The following is a 16,382-nucleotide window of genomic DNA, read 5'->3' on the forward strand; positions in this document are numbered from 1 at the left end:
TAAACATTGCAAACCTTCTACAACCCCTGGCAAAAATTATGGAATCACCGGGCTTGGAGGACGTTCATTCAGTTGTTTAATGTTGTTGAAAAAAAGCAGATCACAGACATGGCACAAAACTAAAGTCATTTCAAATGGCAACTTTAGGGCTTTAAGAAACACTAAAAGAAATCAAGATTAAAAATGAGGTACTCAGTAAGGGTAATTTTTTTCAGACCAAGCAGAGGGGAAAAAATTATGGAATCACTCAATTCTGGTAAATTTCCCCATCCTGGTACGCATTGCTCCCTCATACCTCAATCCTGGTATGCGTGGCCCCCCTCATCCCCCAATCCTGGTATGTATGGCTCCCCTCATCCCCCAATCCTGGTATGTATGGCACCCCTCATCCCTCAATCCTGGTATGTATGGCCCCATCACTGCACAGATAAAAAAGTAAACACATATTCATCTTCCTCACCTCTGCTATGCGCTGCTTTCTGTTCTGCTGCAGAAGCTCATGTCGGCATCTGAGCAGTTCATGGTGTCACTGCCATGCGCCCTCAGATGTGAGCTGCCGGCATATTCAATCCTCTCCATGTCGGGACTATATGCGTGGAGAAGAGTGAATATACATTCTCTTTAGTAGCAGGCACTGTCAGCAGGAGCTGCGGCTCAGCGCTCCTCTGTGATCGCTACTAAAGAGAATGAATATTCATTATTTTCCACGCCCATGGGAGTGGAGAAGAGGGAGTATTCATTTCCCTTTAGCAGCGGGCACATGTGGTAGCTGCAGCAGCCGGCTACTGTGTGTGCCCCGCTCCTCTGCCGCCGCAAACCCCCACTATCCACCAGCGGAGTTTATATATATATATATATATATATATATATATATATATATATATATATATATATATATATATATATATATATATATATATATATATATATATATATATATATATATATATATATATATATATATATACATACATACATACATACATACATACATACATACATACATACATACATACATACATACATACATACATACACACACACACACACACACACACACACACACACACACACACACACACACACACACACACACATACATACATACATACATACATACATACACATACATATATGTATATATTTGAGTATAAGCCGAGGGGGGCTTTTTCAGCACAAAAATGTGCTGAAAAACTCGTCTTATACTCGAGTATATATGGTACATAAAGTTCTGTGAAAAAAAAAATCTCATTCTGGTTTTGGCATAGTGGGGGAGGTGAATTTTTCAGGAATAGTTTAGACACTGGCAATGCACTGAGTTTGTATGACACTATTTACTTTCACACTATGGGGTATGCCATTCAGTTGCACAGGCATTGTTCAATTTCACACCTCACTGGGCCACAGGCATTGTTCAATTTCACATGTATATCAGCCAGTGTTTACACATCACTAATTTAATTAAACTCTCATAATACAAACAGCCATCTCAGTGACCTAGACAAGATGGTAAAAATCACAAAAATAAATGAGTTTCACATACTGCTGTACTTGCTTATTTTCACTAAAAACGCAGCAAAACCTAATAGCTATGTTCACACCATGTTTTTTTCAGCGTTTTTTCACTACTCATAACTTCAAATGGATGAAAAACGCTGAAAGAAGTGACATGTTTTTTTTTTTACAAAATCCCAACCAAGGCACAAAATATGCAACAACAAAAAAAATAAGATGTGTGAACAGGGAATTCTGGTTTCTCATAGACTTTGCTGATACTGCAAAACGCAGCTGAAAATTTGCATAAAAATCTGCAGCAACAACCGCTGAAAAACAAAACATGTGTGAACATAGCCTTAGTGTCATGGGTGTGTCAGAGGTGACAGACAGTCTCCCTGCAGTTGGTTGCAGGAGATCTCTACGTTTGGCATTACTGACATCTTCTTAGAGGCTGGCTGTCTCTAGGACCCAGCGGCTACCTCCCTTTGGCTAATTAGCTGCCTGGCCTGGGTGTATAAATACCTGGTGTGTCTGAGAGGGAGGTGCCTGCGATATTCATTACTACTTGTGAGGCTTTAGCAAGAGCAGTACTTCGTCCTCTCTGGAGCTTGAGGCCGTGTGTGCATTTTTCTGGAGTCGTCTAAAGCTAAGCAATTCCCCCCGTTTGTCTACCCTTGTTATCTATAGAGTTTAGTGGAGATCGACTTGTTTTCATCTCCTTCCTTCCCTAGCCTTAGCCATACGCCAGGGAAAGTTAGGGCGAGGCACGTGTGTGGCGATTAGTGAAGAGCCAATATAGGGACGGTAGTTGAGACAGGGTGACACTAGACCAGGCTAGGAGGTCTCCACTCCCCCCTTTCCCTAGTGTCTGGGCTACCTTTCCCTCTTCCCTCTGTGTTGCACGAAGTCTTTCCCACACCTTGCGTGACACTTGGAAGTCCCGTGCAAGGCTGTGTTCATGAAGCCCTATGTATTTATTTACTTAGTAACCTAGATCTGGGTAAGATCTTGACCTGACTTTATTATATATATATTTTTTCTACTGCTAGGAAAGAAGCAGGAAACATATATACAGCAGGTGTAATAAGCATTGAACATGCCACCAATTTTGTAAGTAAATATATTTCTAAAGGTGCTGTTGAAATGAAATTCTCACCTGATGTCGGTAACAACCTATCCAATCCACACAGGCAAAAAAAATCAAACCATAGATGTCCATAAATTTTGTGTAATAATGAGAAATGATACAGGGAACAAGTATTGAAACCTGTTACTGAGATTTATTTAATACTTTGTTGGTGATGGCAGCTTCCAGACATATCCTGTATGGAGAAACTAGTCGCAGGCATTGCTCAGGTGGAATTTTGGCCTATTCTTCCACACAAGCACTCTTCACATCCTGAAGGTCCCATGAGCTCCTTATATGAACTCTGAGCTTTAGTTCCTTCTATACATTTTCTATTGGATTCAGGTCCAGTGATTGTCTCAGCCATTCTAGCAGCTTTATTTTCTTTCTCTGAAACCAACTGGGAGTTTCTTTGGCTATGTGTTTGGGATTGTCTTACTGAAATGTCCACCCTTTTTCATCTTCATCATCCTGGTAGATGGCAGCATATTTTTATCAAGAATCTCACGGAACATTTGTCCATTCATCCTTCCTTCATACATGAAGTATGTGTTAGAACCTTGCTCTTAGGTTTTTTTTCCTTTGCTGGTCACATGACCTTGTTGGCCTATTTAATCCTGCTCCGCCCTTCTGGCTTTGCTGGACTTCATTGTATAACTACTTTCTAGCTAGCCTATGCTCTGTATCTTACTCTGTTAGTTTGCTTGGTCTACGGACCTCTGTGTTCTATATATTTTGTTTGTTTGTCTGTCTGCTACTATTTCTGTTAGGAGGTGTCCCATTTTCCTCCCAGTCCTTAGTACTTGTAGGGATTCCTTCCCCACATCTATAGGTCTCCGTACAGACTAGCTTAGGACTTTAGCAGGTCTGATCGCAGGATCAGGTCCCCTGTTACATCGTAGGGATTCAGCTGAGTTCTATCGTAGGGACAGATCTCCTCTCTTTCCTTAGCTCTGGTAGCAGAACATAACAGTATGCCAGTGCCGTATGCTGAAAAACAGCCCCACTCTTTGATGTTCCCACCTCCAAACTTCATTGTTGGTATGGTGTTTCTGGAGTGATGTGCAGTGCCTTTGGCCTCAAACATGCTGTGTAGTATGTCATCCAAAGAGTTCAATTTTGGTCTTATCTGACCAGACTATATCCTCCCAGAATTTCACAGGCTTGTCTAAATGTTGTTGAGCAAACGTTGAACATGCTTTAGTTCAGCAATGGAGTCTTGTGTGGTGACCATGCATACAGGCCGTGGAAGTTGAAGGCATTACTTATAGTTTTCTTTGAAACAGTTTTACCTGCCGATTCCAAGTCTTTCTGTAGTTCTCCACAGGTAGTCCTTGGCTCTTGGACAACTCTTGTAGTAATTCTTTTCACTCCGCTGTCTGAAATCTTGTGGGGAGCACCTGGTCCTGCCTTGCTTATAATGAAATAATGTTCCTTCCACTTCCGGATTATGGCCCCAGCACTGCTCACTGGAACCTTCAGTAGTTTAGAAATTCTTCTGTAACCAATGCCTTCATTATGTTTTGCAGCAATAAGGTTGCAAAGATCTTGAGACAGCTCACTGGTTTTACCCATCATGAGCTGTTTCTTGTGTGGCATCTTGGTAATGAGACACCTTTTTACAGGCCATCAATTGAACCAGCTGATATTATTTTTCACTAAGTGGCAGGATTGCCTACTAATTAATGATAGATTTCAGCTGGTGTCAGGACTTTCCATGGCTTTTTGCTCCTCTCTTCCATCTATGGTTAGATTTCTTTGCCTGTGTGGATTGGATGGGTTGTCGCCAACACCTAGCGAGAATTTCATGTCAATAGCACCTTTAGAAATATATTTACTTACAAAATTGGTGACCTGTTCTATACTTCACCTGATGTATGCATCATAGAATTAGATAAAAGCCTCAAATGTCAGCCAGGTATAAATCAAGTCTATTAAAGAAGCACTCCTCCTCCCATCAAAGTTTTTATTCTCTTAATATATTGCAGTCATCATTATATTGCACTGTGTACTTACAATTGCTCATTTTTGACTTATATCCAGCTAATTCTTTTCTTTTCTCTGATCTATATAGATACAGGAAGTCTCTTGTCCCTGCAGAACTCATTCCTCTCTTCACCTCCTGACCCAGCTGCTCCCTGCCCCCCCTCCCCCGCCAGGGACTGTTGCGGTGACCAATGACTCATACAGGGAAAATTTACCTTCTGTTTCTACATGCAGCTTAGAAGTATTCAGCTAGTCCGTTTTTAATCACGTGATCTAATGGAAAAGAGACTAATTAGCTGGGTAGACAGGCAGAACGAGCAATTATAAGTAGACAGTGCTATATAATATGATAGATGATGATTGCAATATATTAAGAGGATAAACATTTTTAAGGGAGTTCTTCTTTTATTTTTCATATATAGATATATAATATATATCTCTGGACTTCTGGTCATGAGCCACTAATTGTCCAAATTACTTCCGAGCCCCTACAATGCAATGAGGGCTCCACTTCTGAAGACTTTTGTACTTCCTGCACTATTCGCCCAGTTTGGATGTAAATACCCATATAATGTCTGCTGGTGGGGAGCACGTGACCAGACATGTCCATCAGTCTCCTCCAGTAGAATTTGCATGTGAGGTCTCTGAATTGGGCTAAGCTGATGGTCAAGTCTGGTCACTCTACTACACCAGCAGCCAATGTATGGACTGGATACCTGTGCAGTCTGTGAGGAACGCTACACCTAACAAGGCCAGGAGAAGAACCGTAATAATTGAGAGGGTAAAATTGGGTTCCTACAAGGTCTCCACATACTTTAGGGTAGCATGGACCAGGGCTGTGGAGTGGGAGTCTGAGCCCATTTTGGTGGAGTCAGTATAAAATGCACCAACTACGACTTCTAAAATATATAATAAATTGGGTACAGTAGTTCAATGCAGTTTGTGGGGAATATTTTTTCATAATAATTTGGGAAAGTTATGAAATGTCCTATTCTTGATCTAAGGGTCTAGACTTTCAGCTGAGATGAATCTGTGCTACAGTAAATTTATCACTTAAACATGAGCCATGTATGAGGGAGTCGTGGAGTCGGTGTCATGGAAATTGAGGAGTCTGAGTCTGAGGTTTGGCTTACCGACTCCACAGCCCTGGAATGGACATATACAGTGGAAGGTAACCGTAGTATGGAGTATAAAGGAAAAATAAATAAGTAAGGGAGCAGTTCACCCCAGCGAGCATTAAAAATAGAGTATAAGTATGTAGAGAAATGTGGAAGAATGCCATGTTATGTCAGGATAACTTGGAGTAATTATTCTCCATTGGTGAAAGGTCCGGACTCCAGGCGGCTGGTTCATCATCGAAGTAATCTTCAGGGAAGCAATGCTGTGGTGATAGATGCAGTATGCGGTTTAGCATTATCTTACTGAAATATACAAGGCATTCCCTTAAATAGACATTGTCTGGATGAAACATGTGTTGTTGTAAAACCTCTATATAATGCTCAGCATTGATGGCGCCTTTCATGTGTTAGCTGCACATGAGATAGGCACTAATGCAGCCCCATAACATCAGAGATGCAGGAACTGTGCGCTGATAACAAGCTGGATGGCTCCTCACAGATGCACTGTCCTGCGAACTCACAAAGAGGTTTCCAAAATTGACCATCGGTTTTGTCCCTTGTGCACATGGATTTTTCCAGAGTCTCTGAATCTTCTGATATTATGTACTGTAGACCGTGGGATATTAAAAGTCCTTTCAATTTTATGTTGAACGTTTTTCAGAAACTGTTCCACAATTCTTAGGCACAATTATTCACAGATTGGTGAGACTGACCATCTTTGCTTCTGAGAGACTCTGCCTCTTTAACATGCTTTTTTTTTATACAGTCTTGTGACTGTTTAAAATTGACTCATTACCAGTTATTCATTAATACCACGTACTTCTACAACCTTTTGTAAACCCTGCCCAAACAATTTTGATGTGTATCGCTGCCATCAATTTCTAGATTATAGTTAATTTTTTGTAATTAAATTGAAAAATTTCCAAGTTCAACTTTTGATCTGTGTCCTGTGTACTGCTGTGAATAAAATATGGTTTGAAGAGATTTCCAGAGGCTTGCATTTTTGTTTTCTTTACATTTTAACAGCAACCCAACGTTTTTGGAATTGGGATTGTAACTTGAGGAATCTATTCCAGTGCTACCACTGAAACAAAGAGGGAGATGCAGCTACAGCTCTGTTGCCATCAGAAGTGGGAAATGAACTGTTTTCAGTGTGTACACAGCAGTGGTATGTGTGTAATATAAAGGTATTACTGGGATGCATGTAATGAGGACATAGCAGAGCTGATTTTGCAAAGTGCAGACCACAATTCTCGAGTGTGCTCCATACAGTTCACACACTTGGGTCACTCATTCACACTGACCCTTGTTGCCTATTCATTACGGGGAATGTGAGCTTGATCATGGAAGTTGCAGTAGCTTTGCGACCCCCTTTTTGCTCCATGGGCAAATACAGAAATGAACACAGGTTAAAAGGACCAGGAGCACCAGGAAGGTTCCTTTATAATCTTTACTGCCACATGTTGAACACAGATAGGTAATAAAGATTAGAAGCCTTTCCTCCTGCCAGTAAGATTCTTGTATGTATGCCTGGCTGAGCAGCAGGTTTGCAGAGGAGTCCATACAAAGTGGTGACGGTGTCAATACTACGAGACCTACTAGGCGAGGCTAAAATCGAATTCACGATGCTGATGGAGATCACAATCGTGAGGTCGCTGAAATGGCTAATAAATGAATCTATACGGATGGGATGTACAGTGGTGTGAAAAAGTGTTTGCCCCCTTCCTGATTTCTTATTCTTTTGAATGTTTGTCACACTTAAATGTTTCAGATCACAAAGCAAATTTAAATATAAGACAAAGATAACACAAGTAATCACAAAATGCAGTTTTTTAAATGAAGGTCAATCCTTCGTCAGGAGCAACTGATCTGACAGGCGCATCTCTATTTGTTTCATTTCTTTCTCCTCACCAGATTGTCAGTAAATCCCCCCAATACCTTCCTGACTCTTCATGCTTTGTGAAAACAGATATCACAGTTGTACTGCAGAGACTCTGGAGAGCAGATATAACTCTGCCAGCTTCTCAGACACATTGTTCCCGAACATGTCACGCTATATAAGGTTGGTATTTTCTGTTTTTAGTCATCACAATTGTTAATTTAGCTTGTTTTATGAATGGATAGTGCAAAGTTTGTGGATATTTCTTAGAAATAAGTAAGGTTTTCTTACCAGGGCTGTGGAGTTGGAGTCGGTATAAAATGGACCGACTCCTAAAATATATAATAAATTGGGTACAGTAGTTCAATGCAGTTTGTGGGGAATATTTTTTCATAGGAACTTGGGAAAGTTATGAACTGTTCTATAAATGTCTGTCCTACTCCTGATCTAAGGGTCTAGACTTTTAGCTGAGATGAATCTGAGCTACAGTAAATTTATTACTTAAACATGAGCCATGTATGAGGGAGTCGTGGAGTCGGTGTCATGGAAATTGAGGAGTCTGAGTCGAAGGTTTGGCTTACCAACTCCACAGCCCTGCTTCTTACAAATGAAAGTGTGCTTCTCAGGCACATTGTTCCCTAACACATATTCTGTCTCTTGCTTCAGATTATCTGCTGAAACGGAGAGGAAAATGTATGATTTGTTAAAACCCCTTCATGTTGATGAAGTGAAGATGCTGTTTGATGATGATGCAGACCCCACACTGCATGAGGGTTTATGATAAGAAAGTGAGATTGATTCTCATGATGAGGTGGAAGTATGTGAAATTGATTCTAAAACAGAGCAAGAAGGTGAAAGTGACGAGGATGAAGAAGATATAGAAACATATTATATGGGAAGAGAAAAAAAAAAACAGTTGACGCAAACTAAACGTAGGGAGCCTCAAAACATTCTCACTCACCTTCCTGCAGTTAAAGGAACAGCAAGGAATGCGAAAACTGCATCTGAATGCTGGAATAGTTTATTTACAGATGGAATTCTGGACTCTATTGTCACATACACAAATCAATATATAGACATTATAAAGGACAAGTTCATCTGCAACAGAATCATCAAGCCCACGGATGAAATAGAACTGAGGGCTTTTTTTGGATTATACCTTGCAGGAGCTTATAGTAGGGCTGTGGAGTCTGAGTCGGTATAAAATGGACCGATTCCTAAAATATATAATTAATTGGGTATAGTAGTTCAATGCAGACTGTGCTGAATATGTTTTCATAGGAATTTGGGAAAGTTATGAAATGTCCTATAAATGGCTGTTCTATTCCTGATCTAAGGCTACATTCACACACAGCGTTTTTTGCTGCTTTTTTTGAGGATACGTTTTTCAGCTGCAAAAGCAGATCAGCTTTTTAAAAAAACCGCATCACCTGAAAGGTTTTTGAGCTCCAAGACAATGTTTTCAATAGCAAAAGCAGATTAGAAAACTAATGCTGTGATGCCAAAATCAGTGCATACTCAGGCAGTGATAAAAATGCTCCTACAAGAGCTTCCAATCTAAAAAGACATTTACAACGCTTCCACCCAGAAGTTTTCAAAGCTGTGACTGAGAAAGATAATAGCAGCACCAAGAACCCCGCGCCCAGCACTTCCTGCCAGGCAAAGGAGGAGGAAAGAGCATCTGAAACATCATTAACAAGATATTTTGTAAGTGACAAAGTTACTGTAACAATGACAGCAGATATGTTTAAAAGACAGCTCATACAGCTTGTTGTGAAGGACGGTGTACCATTACTATTTGCACGACCAGCTTTTACAGCTCTTAATGGAGAAATGGCCCGCAAACTTGTTAAAAAGCTTCAAAAACTCTTCAAAATCACTTCAAGAAGCTAGAATCTCCCGAAAGAAATTTCCCCAATCAGTTTCTACTAGAAAAGTTGTTTTTTGACTGACTCAAAAAACTTGTGTGGACATAGCTTTGAAGAGATCATTAGGTTTCCAAAGAGACATTTCGAGATATTTACTTTCATGTTGCAAAAACACTACTTTTTCTTACCTTGAGTTTTTTTCTGCATTTGTCAACACCAAAATACGCAATAGAGATCTGTTCTGAATTTTGTTCCTTTTTTTTTTTTCAGGCGTTTTCCAAAATTTATTTTTTTAAAATATGGTTTTAGTATATCGTTTTGATGCAGATTTTTTTTTGTGCAAAAATGCCATAATTCTGCACTTAAAACTGTTTTTTTTTCTAAGTTTCTATAAAAAAACGCACAGTTCAACAGAATCTTTTAACGCAGAGTGGGCATGAATTTTAATTTAAGCCACATCCACTTTGCTTGTACTGTTCAACGCAGCAGATTTTCCACACACAAAAATCCCCACGTTTCGTGGGAACAGCTACAGAATTGTCTGGGTTAATTGTGAGGTTCGTGATAGAGGCGAAGCGTGACATTCAACCACTATATGTAGATATGCCCTAACATTCTCCTGTGAGTTTTAGAATCATAGGCCATAATGTAAAGTCATATCTATCATTTACAACCAGATTTGGTCTGTGGAAAAAAATCACTCATCTGCACTGCTTCATTGAATAACATTAGTGCAACTATTATCTGTTTTTTTTCACAGACAAGACTTTGACCAAAATATGGTCATGTGAACCAGCTCTTATATAAATTTTCACATTCATTTTAATAAATAAACTTATGATCTCTATTCATTATTAATGAGGAATGCTGGGAAAAACAGCCTAATTACTTTTTACACATTCACCCATTTTAAATATGTATAGCAATTAAATGCTGCTTAAAGGGAATCTGTCAGCAGCATTTCACCCACCAAACTATATGTACACATGGCTTTTTCAATGACAAGTCCAGCAATACCTTTAGGCTAAGTGCCCACGATGCAGAAATGCTGCAGATTTTTTCCACATCTCCCTGGCAGGAAAAACGCATGCGGATTTTACATGCTTTTTTTTTGCCAGGTAGAAGCGTTTGTCAAGCGTTCTTCACATGCATTTCTGCACGCGGGTTATCAATCGCTTTTCCAAGTGATTTTAGCATCACTTGGAAAAGTGCTTGACAACTTGGTCACTATATATAAATCCATGCAACCGGCATGGATTTATATAGTGTGACCAAGTAATAGTTAAAAAAAAAAAAGAATAAAAATGGTAAAAAAAATAAAGATTATACTTACCTTTCGATGGCCCCCGGTGTTTTCTCAGCTACGTCCGGTCTGTTGTACTTCTCGTGGTGGTCAAAAATGTCCTGCAGTGACGTCATTTAGTCATGTGACTGATCACGCTACTGCCGACATCAGTGGTCGCGTGACCTGTCACATGACTAAATGACATCACCGGAGGTCCTTTAAGACCATCGCGAGGCGTACAACAGACCGGAAGTAGCGGAGAAAACACCGGGGGCCATCGGAAGGTAAGTATATGTTTATTTTTTATTTTAAATTCTTTTTTTAACAGGTAATATGGTACCTCGGTCTGGAGGAGAGTCTCCTCTTCTCCAGACCCGGGTACCATCCGCACATGATATCTGCATGGGCACATGTGCCCTTGCGGATATTATGCGATTCAATGCAAGTCAATGGCGGCAATTACGCTGCGTGTCCACAAAATTAATGGACATGCTGCGTATTTTTCCGCAATGCTAATCCGCATCGGAAATTTTCGCAGCATGTGCACAGCACATGTGGATTATCATTGGGGATTACCACGTATTAGCAAGAGTTTTTTAAGCGTTTTCGCTGCTGAAATTCCGCGGCAAAAACGCTTGAAAAACGTATAGTGGGCACGCTGCCTAACATAGACAGTCTGTTCCTATGTTACTGAGAAATCAGCATTTGAATTGATATGAAAATGAGTCTGAAGGACTATGGTAGATCTGAAGCCTCTGTCACTCCAGCTCTATTCCCCGCTCAATGTTGCCTCCTGCTAGACTGATGTCTCCTTTGCCTGAAGTTACACAGCATAGAGGCTGTCAGTCAAGCAGGGGGAGGTGGCACTGGGCGAGGAATAGAGCTGGAGTGACAGAGGCTTCAGATCTACAGTAGCTTTTCAGCATCATTTGCATATCAATTCAAACTCTGATTTCTCTGTTACCAAGGAACAGACCGGCCATCTAAAGGTATTGCTGGACTTGTCTTTGGACGAGCTACATGCACATATAGTTTGAGGGTAATCGGCAGGGGTCTAGATCAGCACGGGTCCAACTGCTGGGACCCCCACTGATTGCCAGAAGGGGTACTTTTATCTTTGTTTGTATGAAGTAGCAGTGTGCCTGCTCAGCTGCTGCTTCAGTGATTCTCTATGGGACAGCTGAAGCGCTGTACTCTGCTTTCACAGCAGATCCCTAAGGATCTGCGTGCCCCATTCTGGCAATTGGGGTTCCCAACAGTCACGACTCCCACTGATATAGAAGTTATCACCTAAATCGTGGATAAGTGATAATTCCTTCCTACTGGAACACCCATTAAGTCCTGTGGGTCGCAAGGTGTGGGCCTATATGAATGTCTTTGTCGTGGAGAAAAATTAAAATCCATAAAGACCTCTCCAGAGAGGGGACATATCTACCTCACATTGAACTTATGGGACTAATTATTACTGAGGGAGAAACTAATTAAAACAGTGTAAGTGAGAGAGCTGACACTTTCATCTCCATTGGAGTACTGGTTCCATTCAGTGACCAGGTAATTACAGCGGGAAGATTTGCTGGAAAGGAGACACCAAGGCTGAGATTTGTTTACGCAGAGGCGCGGAAGTACGCTTCCAAACCAAAGAGCTTCTTCTGATGAATCTTTCTGAGACTTCGTAGCCAGGGGTCAGTGATGCATATTGGGGTCTGCATCGATCCAATATTTATGGGAGATATATTTTTGCTGTCGTAGCGAAGGGATGAACATGATGCATTCACTTACATCACTATAAGGCCACTCTAACCCCTCCAACTTAATAACTGACCTATGGATGATGCTATCCAGGCCATGTTTCATCTCTATATAAAGGTTAAATCGCAATAAGAAACATGACAACAATATCTACCACCTGGGACCTCCAGGGGCGAAGATATTTTAAGTTGGGGATGTCATAGAATTCTGAAAGACCCAGCACATCCCACAATCAGCCCCCACTTGAGCTCACCAAGGGGTGTTAATTTGATCTAACGAAAAGCAGAAATTGGGTTTGATCATTTCTCAGTCCTGGAAGGTACAGCTTGTGGGTTTTGTCCTTTTTCCTAAGGAGTACCTCCGTCTTCTAAGTTTGTGACATCAGGTTTAGTAATTTTCTTTCGTTATTCCTTTTTACTGTATGTGATTGTATATACCATATTGTTTTGTTCCCATTGTATATCATCTTTGTATATTTTTTATAAACACTGCCCACCTTTTCCAGATTCAGTATATAAAATTTAATAGCTCTGTTCCTCTTGCTCTGTAAAATCACACCCTTGAAGCCATACGCTACCTGCAGGTATCCAATCGGCGATTGGAGGCAGCAGAGTTGCATATCCTTGACAAACAAGTGGCATCTGTGTGACCCCTCCTGCTGCATATCTTTGACAGACTTGTGGGGGTTTTTTTTCAAACAGATCACACACATGTTCAGTTGGAGGTAGATTTAGAGAATTTGGAGGCCAACTCGTTACCTTGATCTATCATGATCCTCAGACCATTCCTGAATAATTCTTGCCGTGTGGCATTAGCCTAAAGAAAGAAGTCACAGCTATTAGGGAATGCTTTTGCTTTGAGGGGGGTACTTGGTCTACAAGAATGTTTCAATTAGATGGTACGTGTTTTAATGCCCTGATTCCCATTAGATGACAGTTTACCTAGCTGCTAATTTTATTGGGACCGGACAATCATCTGATGTGTATGTTGGCCATCAGATTCTCCCCAACAGATGATACCGGTAGGGAGAAGGATAGAGCAGTTGGAATTTCTATCCTTTTTGATTTTCATTATCACTTTGTTGCTAGTTAACTAGCTGACACTGCAAAAAAAAATAGTGCACTTGGGGCCCCGTTCATTATTGGTGTTTTATTTATTTATTTTTTTAATCACTTTCTTTTTGTTTTTTGATATCTATTGATTTTTTTTTTTTTTTTTCGCAAAATTCTACAAAATGGCGGATGTGTTTCTTGAATTTTGCACTATATAAAAAAAAGGGCTCTTTTTGTCTTTTTTTGTGACTTTTTAACTTGCAAAGTTTGTTCCAAAATATTCAGGCGTAGATCAAATAATTTGTGGGGTGAGGGTGTACTGGGGTAACATTTGATCAAAAATGTAGCATCTTTTTAAAAAGTTGCATTTTATGAATCAACCGAAAACATCTAGCAGCCCCAAATCCTGACCACATTACCCCTGAACTGACCCAGGGCTGTGGAGTCGGTGTCCATTTTGGTGGAGTCTGATTCGGAGTCGGTATAAAATGGACCGACTCCGACTCCTAAAATATATAATAAATTGGGTACAGTAGTTCAATGCAGTTTGTGGGGAATATTTTTTCATAAGAATTTGGGAAAGTTATGAAATGTCCTATAAATGTCTGTCCTATTCCTGATCTAAGGGTCTAGACTTTTAGCTGAGATTAATCTGTGCTACAGTAAATTTATCACTTAAGCATGAGCCATGTATGAGGGAGTCGGAGTCGTGGAGTCGGAGTTGGAGTTGGTGTCATGGAAATTGAGGAGTCGGAGGTTTAGCTTACCGACTCCACAGCCCTGACCTGACCACATCCTGGTGTGCATTAAAAAAAACAACAGGCAAACACAGATAAAATAGACTTTAAAAAAGATGTAAATTAAGAGAAGAATAAAGCACAAACTTAAAATCCAAAAAACATATGAAAAAGGCGTAAATGCAAAAATGAATTGGGCGTAAGGCTATGGTAAATCTTTGCTGGCTAATCTACTAGGGAGCGGTTAATAATATACTAGGCAGAGTGATACAGTTGTGTCTCCAGTCTTGCTTAGAATATCACTGCTTATAGCTGAGCCGTGCGGGATTTATTCTGTTTTTACGTTCCTAGCGCTGTGAACACGGCCTGTCACTTTAAATGACAGTTCGCTCTACAAAGATGTCAATCAAAGTGCTGGAGCAGGCATAAAGCTGCCACTTATTGTGTACCGAGCGGTGACTGTAGCCACTCTGGCAGCTCCCGGGAGGAATAAAATGAATTTTCTCCTGGTAGCCGTGCTTTCAGTAAGCATTGTAATCTGGGCAGAGAGCTTCAGGTGGGGGCTGATGGATTGATTAAAAGCAAATTTAGGGCGCAGCCAGACCGCTGTATACATTGCATGTGGATTGCAACGCAGTGCACGGACTGGCTGGCGGCTCTCCTGACACTAGCATGACAGCTGCACTGCATACTAATACACGCTGCCACGCTCTGGTCAGGAGAGCCGCCAGCCAGTCTGTGCGTTGCGATCCTCATCCATGTTGCACGGCCGTCGAATTCTTCCCCAATTGTGAGCAGTGTGCGTTGTATCTGCTGATATGAGAGCAGATGATTAGCTTGGGAGTAATAGGCCAGACGAGGCAAAATGAAAGACCATTTAGGAATTGAAGCTGCAAAGTTTGGTGAGAAGCGTTGTTTTGTAGCTGCAGTGTTAAAGCCTGACATTAAAGAAAATCTGTCATGTCCAAAAAAAAACAACGCTATTTACATGCAGATGAGTGGTTAATCTGCAGGTAGTGTTGGGCTGTGTTCCCATGTAGCGTAAATGCCGTTTTTTTTTTTTATACTGCGTTTTTTATGTGAGAAACCTGTTGTCTCTAACTGACCAAGCAAAGTGCATGTGATTTCATTAAAACTTTTACCCTCTATGTGTTTAAAGATGGCGTTGAATTGTGCACTTTTTGATGTTTTTTTTTTTCTCTATAGGTTTCTATGATTAGCCTGAAAAAAGAAAAAACAAAATGCATGTAAAAAACAGTTGCATTTAAGCGCATGTTCAAAGCTTTTCAGTACTAAAAAAAACATCACATTAAAAACGCTTATTTAAATCTGCACTGAAAGAGATTATTATCGTGTATTTTGATGCAGTAACTGTGGATAAAAAGCAGCTCAAAAGCGCAGCATTTACACTACGTGTGAACACTGCCTTAAAAGCCTGCCTGGATGCCTTGATGGAGCTGTAATTTATCATTTATATTTCTGGCTATTATGGTTGAAACGTCGCATCGTCTACCTCAATTTTGTATTTTTGCCATGTGATTTTAAGGATGGAGTAAAAGCTACGTTTTATCCCTATGTATATTCTCTGGTGCCTCAGAATGTTTGGAATCTTTACAGCTTTGGTCCTTGCGGGGGGTCACACCGAGATTGTACAGAATTACCATTGGGGCATGAGAATCGCTCACTGCCTTGTCGGAGCCGCGGCTACTCAATGCTTTGTATACTTTTTATTTTCAAGGCACTAAGATCACCTCTTAGCCCTTGGAAATTCTCCTTGGTGTGGGTTAGTGTCCTGTAGCCCTTCTACTACACATCTTGCTAAAGGATAAGTGAAAACGTATTATTTTCTGATCACTAGCACCCATGATCCTCCGTCAGGACAGAAGTGCTGGAGGGTTTGTGAGAAAAACTGTGCTAAGAAGAGAAAGTGGCCAGGCATATGGCAGGACTTCTCTTGGTGCAGTGTTCACACCCTCCATCCTGACTGCTGGATCATATTACAACAGCTCTGCTGCACTGATAGGAGAGTTTACAGGAAAGCAGAGGGTTGGGAACATTTTTTTTAAGGAGGCACAGGATAGTTGA

At 40.6% G+C, this 16,382-nt stretch overlaps 1 long non-coding RNA gene across 2 annotated transcripts in view; it reads left to right on the forward strand.

The window, feature by feature from the left end:
• The window catches only part of LOC141173841 (uncharacterized), a 92,079-nt gene that overhangs the window by 36,974 nt on the left and 38,723 nt on the right, over nt 1–16,382 (forward strand). For both annotated transcript variants that reach the window (XR_012252690.1, XR_012252689.1), the window contains 2 exons: nt 7,642–7,789; nt 8,273–9,313. This is a non-coding gene — a long non-coding RNA (uncharacterized lncRNA). The remainder of the gene's footprint in view (nt 1–7,641; nt 7,790–8,272; nt 9,314–16,382) is intronic.

The sequence above is a fragment of the Phyllobates terribilis genome, unplaced genomic scaffold (genome assembly GCF_046119375.1).
Source record: "Phyllobates terribilis strain yellow unplaced genomic scaffold, ASM4611937v1 Scaffold_13__5_contigs__length_258822181, whole genome shotgun sequence".
NCBI classification, from domain to species: Eukaryota; Metazoa; Chordata; class Amphibia; order Anura; family Dendrobatidae; genus Phyllobates; species Phyllobates terribilis.